This window comes from Petaurus breviceps, unplaced genomic scaffold (genome assembly GCF_028583685.1).
Source record: "Petaurus breviceps papuanus isolate PSGF00001 unplaced genomic scaffold, PetGlider_PUasm1.0 138, whole genome shotgun sequence".
Lineage (NCBI taxonomy): Eukaryota > Metazoa > Chordata > Mammalia > Diprotodontia > Petauridae > Petaurus > Petaurus breviceps.
In genome coordinates, this window is record NW_027185694.1 from 7,573,596 (window position 1) to 7,581,454 (window position 7,859).

Below are 7,859 nucleotides of genomic sequence, written 5' to 3' on the forward strand. Positions count from 1 at the left end.
TTCTTCTTCTTCTTCTTCTTCTTCTTCTTCTTCTTCTTCTTCTTCTTTCTCTTCTTCTTCTCCTCCTTCTTCTCTTCTATTTCTTCTTCTTCAGTTCTTCATCTTCTGTTACTTCGTTTGCTTCTCCTCATCCTTCTTGTATTTGGAACTTTATTGCTGAGAAACTAAATTAAAGAACTGATTGGGGACTATGAGAAGATTGTATTTGACTATCTGTGCATATCTAACAGAAATGTTGATATGAGTGTATCTCATGATATGCATTTGATATGAGAGTGTCTTAACTTAAGATACAGGTGGGTCATACCACATATAAGGAGGTGCTGATTTGTGCCAGGAGAGCTTGAGAACCCAGGGAATTTGAAGGTAGAAACTGACTTAATAAATTGCTTATGGTAACCAGAAGCCAATGGATCTGAGAGACTGACAGAAGTAGAGAAGAGGGACAGAGACATATGCTGAGTTCAGCTGACTAGATATAGATAGATTCTACTTGTTGTGGGAGCTGATCTGATTGGAGAAAACCTTGCACGTTGGTTGCTGAATAGAGAAAGCAGAATTCCCTGCTGTTTGAAAAGCTGACTGGAGAAGGGCTGCTTTATTCTTTAGTGTTATCTATAGTCTCAGACATCACTGATAACCATAATGATGTAGTTACTGATCTAGATTCAGACACCCTGGAAAATGAAGTCAAGTGGGCCTTAGGAAGGATTGCTAACAATAAAGCTAGTGGAAGTGATTAAATTCCAGCTAAGCTATTTCAAATAGTAAAAGATGTTGCTGTTAAGTTACTACACTCAATGTCCTAGGAAATTTGGAAAACTCAATAATAGCTACTGTATTGAAAAAGGTCAGTTTATGTCCCAGTCCTAAAGAAGGACAATACCAAGAAATGTTCAGATTACCACTTATGCTCATCTAGCATGCCAGCAAAGTAATGTTTAAGATTCTGTAAGCTAGGCTTCAGTAATATGTGAACTGAGAATTACCAGAAGGTCAGGCTGGTTTTCAAAGAGGCAGAGGAGCTAGAGACTAAATGGCCAACATTCACTAGATTATGGAGAAACCAAGGGAATTCTAGAAAGAAACATCTTCTGCTTCATTGACTGTATTAAAGGATTTGACTACATAGATCACAAGAAAATGTGGCAAGTACTCAAAGAGATGGGAGTGCCAGGTCATTTCACTTGTCTCCTGAGGAACCTGTATGCAGGTCAAAAAGTTACAGAACTGAACACGAAACAACTGATTGACTTAATATTGGGAAAGGAATGTGGCAGGGTTGCTTATTGTTGCTTTATTTGTTTAACTTATATGCAGAGTACACAGTTTGAAATGCCAGACTAGATGAATCAAAAGTAAATTAAGGTTGCCAGGAGAAATATCAAGAATCTCGGCTAGGCAGATGATACCATTATGATGGCAGAAAATGAAAAGGAATTGTGAATCCTCCTGATGAGGGTGAAAGAGAAGAGTGTAAAATCTGAAACTTAACATAAAAAACAAACAAAAAAACCTAAACCAAACAAAAAAAAACTAAAGCAACTGACCATATCACTTCCTGGCAAACAGATGGAGAAGAAATAGAAGTAGTGTCAGATTCTGTATCCTTGGGTTCAAAGGTAATGGTAGATGACAACTACTCCCACAAAATTAAAATACCCTTGTTCCTTAAAAGGAAAACTATGGAAAATCTGGACAGCATACTTAAAGGCCAAGACTTCACCTTGCTAACAAAGGTCTGTATAGTCAAAGCTATGGTTTTTCCAGTAGCAATGTATGGCTGTGAGAATTGGACTAATAATGAAACAGAGCACCACAGAATCAATGCTTTCAAATTGTGTGCTGGAGAAGACTTTTGAGAGTCCCTTGAAGAGCAAGGATATGAAATCATCAATACTTAAAGGAATTAGTTCAGACTTTATTGGAAGGTCAAATGCTGAAGCTTAAATACTTTGGCCATAAAATGAGAAAACAAAACTCTTTGAAAAAGACCCTGATGTTGGGAAAGATAAAAGGCAAAAGGAAAAGGAAATGGGGATGGCAGAGGATGAGATGGATAGACAATGTCATAGAAACAATGAACTTGAATTTGGACAGACTTATAAGAAAGAGTGGAGGATAGAAGGGCTTGGTGTGCTATGGTGCATCGGGTCTCGAAGAGTCAGATGTGACTGAACAACTGAACAACAAAAACAGTTTGAAAGCATGAAACCCTTTAGAGTTATGCCTCTACTACTCCTTACTGACCTCTGTGGGTTGAGAAGAAAGACCCTCAAAGCCTGCAAAGAACAAATATGACTAGCTTTCTAGATCCTAGGCTCAAAGGGAACTGCTTTTTATTGAAAGAGTGTGATGTTGTCTCAACCAAAGGAGAAAACCCAGGCAGCTCTACAGATCCTGACCTTAAAGCTGTTGTGTGATAGAAGAGGTTAACATTACTTCAGAAGTACTAACAACAAAAAACCACCTTCATCCAGCAGGAGTGCAGAGAGGCCCAAACAGAGAATGATTTTGCCCAGCTTTTGACATGGGGTACTGTTCCCTAAAGAAACTGAACACTTCAAGGCCTGCAATCCAGAATTATGAATTGCCCCAGATACAGGTTTTCCTTCTTATGTACTTCAATGCTAGATTTTTGTAAATTTGTGCTCACCTACCCTTGCAGACATTCTGTGCATTGCTGGAGAGTGTCTGTGCTTATGGATGGAATATGATGTTATGCTATTATTATTATTATTACTGATTTTCTTTCTGTTACTGAATATTTCATGATTAAGAGTTAATGATATCATCTTGACTGATTTGCTTAAAGGACTCTGGGAGGGGCTCAGGAATTAGGAATAATAGATGTTTATTTCCCACCCTCCAACCCCACACCTTTCCAGGACAACCCTGAGCATGGGTTGTAGAAGCATGGCCACCTCTGGGAGTGTGCCAGCTCAAAGTGACTTGCAAGAGCTGATAGGTCAATTTTCAGTGTGAGCATTTACATCTTGGAAACTGTCAAAGCATAACAAATCAAGGCTTTATTAATGGGTTGATTGTCTATACTTAAGAAAATGATAGAGGCGGTATTATTAAGGCAGATTAAATTTACAAGTTGTTTTGTGTAATTTTTCCCCCCCAAAGAGCTAATTGTTAAACGTTTACCAGTGTACCCATGACCACTCCCATCTAGGGAACCATCTCAACTTGCCATGGTGGAGATATATGAGGTTAGGGAACCATCCCATATCAGAGAGATATAGAAGAGTTTGGGTTGAGCATTATACCCCACAGGCTTTCATTGCCCACTTCCACACATTCTGAGCTTTAGTGCCTTTGTATTCTTACAAGACAGTTCCTTATTTTGAAATTTACCTTCAGTTTCTTGCCCCTGAGTTCAATTTTTATACCTCTCTCTTAAATATTTAAGTTAGTTTATTAATTTCCTGTGCATACACATTGTTTTTTTAGATAACTCCTTATTCTTATTCAGTGGAATAATTTCTCTTTGTGTCTCCTGCATTTTTTTTTTTTTTGCAAACTTCCTATCCCTCTCAGACTAATTTCCCTATAGGATAGCTATGGGATGGTTCATTGGTCTTTTCTTTGAGCCCTTTGAAATCTGCTCTCCCTAATTCTAGGATATATGTCAGTTTATGCCTAGATTTTCTCTCTTTCTCTATCTAAGAATATGAATTCTAAGATGTATTGGTCCTTTCAAAATTGGCATGATTTCTACTTCAGTCAATTCTCCTCCTTATTGATGAGAATGAATAGTATAGAAGTACATTAAAACCAATCAACAACTCCTTAACTGTTCTACTTTTGGCAAAGATTAGATAACATCTAGCAGATGTTTAGGTAAATGAAGTAAGTCCCTATCATTCTTATTTGCAAAACATACAATATTAGTTTTTGGAACTCCTCTTTTATCTCTCCCTTCTAGAGATGGTTTGTAGAATATTTCCACGACAATAACACTAGGTATTTTTGTTGTTGTTGTTGTTGACTTTTACTCAAATGCTCTCCACTATGCTACTCCCCATGCTTCTTTGATTTCTTCTTGTGAGTGTAAGTTCTTAATATTCAATGCTACTGTACTCCCTTTTACATGTTCTGTCCCTTTTGCATGAGGTGTTCCCTTCTGTAGCCATATTACTGTAATGAGTACTTTCTTTCTAGGTCTCAGTGTCTTTGCGCGTTAACAGCTCTAGTTCATTTTATTTACTACCTGAAAGTTGTATAATTATGCCTAACCATTAGAGGCCATAGGTTTATTGCTGACTCCTTTCCTGGAATTTGTCCTGTGAATAAGTTACTGGCTGCCTCTACTCCTATTCCACTTCCCATGTAGTACCTTTGTAGATAGATATATGTAGCAGTTTTCTTCTTCAATCAAAAGACCTCATGATTAGGTTTGTAAGACTGTAGGCAAAAATATTTGTACTAAACCCTTGTTAGGCATGCTCTCTGTCCAAGAGCCCACAATTCCTGCTCTTTAAGCCATGGTCTAGAAAATAAAATTCTGTTTTCAGAAAGTCATGTCCATAGCACTCTCCTCACTTTCAATTCTACCTTTATTTTCTGAAGTCCATGTCTTTAATGGGCAGTAGTAAAGACAGGAGTGCCACCTGTATTCCTAAGGTTTTAAGTTTCTTGCTCAGGACTTCATAATTCTACAGATGTTTTCTAATGTTATTCTGGTAAATATCTATATTTCCACATATACTTAGTATTCCTGAGTTTTGACAGATCTTGGGAGCTTATTTGCCATTTTTTGGATACACACTGATAAAGACAAATCGCTTCTCTGTTGTTAGGTCAACAAACAAGTGCCTCAGTACTTGGTGGGAAGGAATCAACAACCACTACTACTTATCTTTTCTTGCTCTGACCTTTATTATATGATCTCTCGCCTGGTGCCATTTGTGAATTCATATCATTAGTCCTATTTATTCCTCAAGGGATCTGCCTTCCTTTTCCTTTCCCTCTTCCTCAACACCAATGGGGATATCTTCATTCCTATTACTTTGTTTGCAGTTTTCACAAGACCCTAGATCTACAGCTTGAAGAGATTTCAGACCATCTTGTTCAGTCATCTCATTTTAAAGATGAGGAAACTAAGGCAAGATAGTCTAATGATTTGCCCATGGTCCCATGGGTAGTGACAGAGGTGGGATAGTCAATGTTCCTTTTTTCCCCCTTTTCCCTCTTTTTCATATTCCTTCAACTTCCAACTTCTGAACAGGTCAGAATTCTCTCCCATTCCTCCCCAACCCCACTTTGTTTTTATCCTAAAGACCTTCCCTATTGTAAGGGGCATTTTCCTTTCCTTTACAACCTGGAAAGTGGTGAGACATTCCTACAACCCTTTTTCTATCTGAGGAGGTAGACTAACCTTTGCTTTGTATATTCATAGCAGCTACCTGTCCATGTTGGAAAGATAAACATCGAACCCACTGTGCAGTGTTATGAAAATTCTCGCTGCTCTCCATACTGACTGGAGATGGAAATGACAGGGTTAGCTTTAGTGTGGAAGAGGGTCACCTTTTCTGAAACTAAAGAGAAGGAGGGGTAAAAACACTGAAAAGATTCCAGGAAGGCATTGGCATCGGATGGCCTCACTGTCTTCAGCAAAGCAATTAGTACCATCATATGCTTTGTGTGAGGGACAAAATGATCAGGCTGTAGGGTCCATCACGGGGCAAATGGCAAAGATAACAGTTTGTGGTCACTATCTCTTCCCCTCCTTTTAATGCCTGCAGTCTGTGCCCCATGTTCTTACACTGCCCACAGTCTACACTAAGGGAATGCCTCATGCTGAGATGATCCTTCTGTCTCCTTCTTCCTACGTGGATAGCTGCTCCTGCTAAGTGGAACACAGTAGAATGTCATTGCTAAATGATTATTGCTGTTTGGGGGTTCAGGGAGGAAAATTAGCCCTCTTCCCCTAGGGCTTTGGCAAACAGCAATGATTTATATGTATAAATTATTTGTATAAATAAATATGTATAAATGATTTATATGTATAAATCACTGCTCTTTCTCCCAATTATTGGTGTTAGCAGGGAGAGTAAGGGAAGTATTGAGTATACTGAAGCAAAATGAATCAATATTTTCTTGGATCAGGCTTGTGATTTTGTTGGTATAGGGAATTCCCAGCAAAGAAACTCCCTGCAGTAATATAAATCATCACTTGCTTTTTAGGGTCACAAGGCCAGTATATCTCAAAGTCAGAACTTGAACTCAAGTCTTTTCTGACTTTGAAGGTGACTCTCTATTCATTATTCCATGCTGCCTCTCAAATTTATAATAACAATGGTGATGATGATAATAGTTCATATTTACATAATATTTTAGCATAGGGTCATGGATTTAGACCTGAAGAGGTCTTGAGGGTCCATCCAATCTAAACCTCTCATATGATTAATGTGCAAACTGAGCTTCCAAGATTAAGTGACCTGCTCAGGGTCGCATAGTTTGTAAATGCTTGAAATGGAATCCAAACTCAGTTCTTCCTGGCTGCAAGTTGCTCAGTGCCCTATTTAGTTCAAGAGAAACCCTGTGGGATGGGGTATCAACTTTATGGTATACTCTGTCTTCTCTGCATCTTTCTGTCTCTTTCTCTGTGTCTCCCATCTCTGTCTGTCTCTCCCCTTCCTTTCTGTCTCTCTCTGTCACTCATACACACATATAAAACACTCAGGAACACACACAAACACACACATATTCCTTTTCCATATAGGCCATTTGGGTGGGGAGGAGAACTGTTGGTATATTCATCTAGACAGACAAGCAGCTCATATATAGCCTACAGTCTTAAAGTGTTGTCTGAGGGCACTAAGAGTTTGAGTAACTTGTAAATCCTAGAACTAGAATGCATTAGAAGCAGGAATAAGGCCCAGTTCTTTTTGACTCCAAGGCAGGCCATCTATTCCTTATGCCACATTCTCTCTCATGTATATATGCTCTCCATTTTACACATGAAGAAATTGAGACTTAAAGCGTTCATTGATTTGCCCAAGGTCATTGGCATTGAAATGAAGGTCCTCTAATGATAGTTTTTATCTGTAAAGTACCTTAAAAGTTTAATAAACTCCAACATTTTTACCTATGAAATATTATCTTTCTATGATAGCTTTCTTTCAAGGAGTTCAAAATAGGGTAGGAATCTAGAAATCACTATTGTTGACAAAAGTGGGAATCAATCATTTGGGAAGAGGAGGAGTTTAAATTTCAATATATCACTATAAAATATATATTTTCTTAAATCTCATGTTAGAGCACATTCATGAATCTGCTATCCTTTTAAATCTTTAAAAGATATACTACTTTTAGTCATATCATCAATATAATTTTTAATATATGTTTTTAGCTTTCAATCTTGCTTTAATGGTTACATATCAATTTCTAAAAGCTGTATGGGGTCAGTTAAGGTGTGAATACTTGTTTTCTGACTTCTAGTCAAGTGTTCTTTTCATGGTATAGTAAATAAAGTTCTGAACTTGGAGTCATAAAGACTTGAGTTTAAGTTCCCACTTAAACATTGATCAGCTTAAATTATCATTATTTATTTATTGATTCATTTATTTATTATTTAATCACCACCCCCACATCAGTTTTTTTTTTGTCTTTTGGAGGACAATTGGGGTTTAGTAACTTGCCCAAGGTTACATGGCTAGCTTTTTTGTGTGGGTGTTAAGTGTCTGAGGCTGGAACCGAACTTGGGTCCACTCCGGAGCCAGCACTTTACTCACTGTGCCACCTAGCTGCCCCCCACATCAGATTTTTGCCTGTTATTCAAATGCCCCCTTAAATAGTGATCAGCTTAAATTACTGGGTTTATTTATTTATCTATTGATTGATTCATT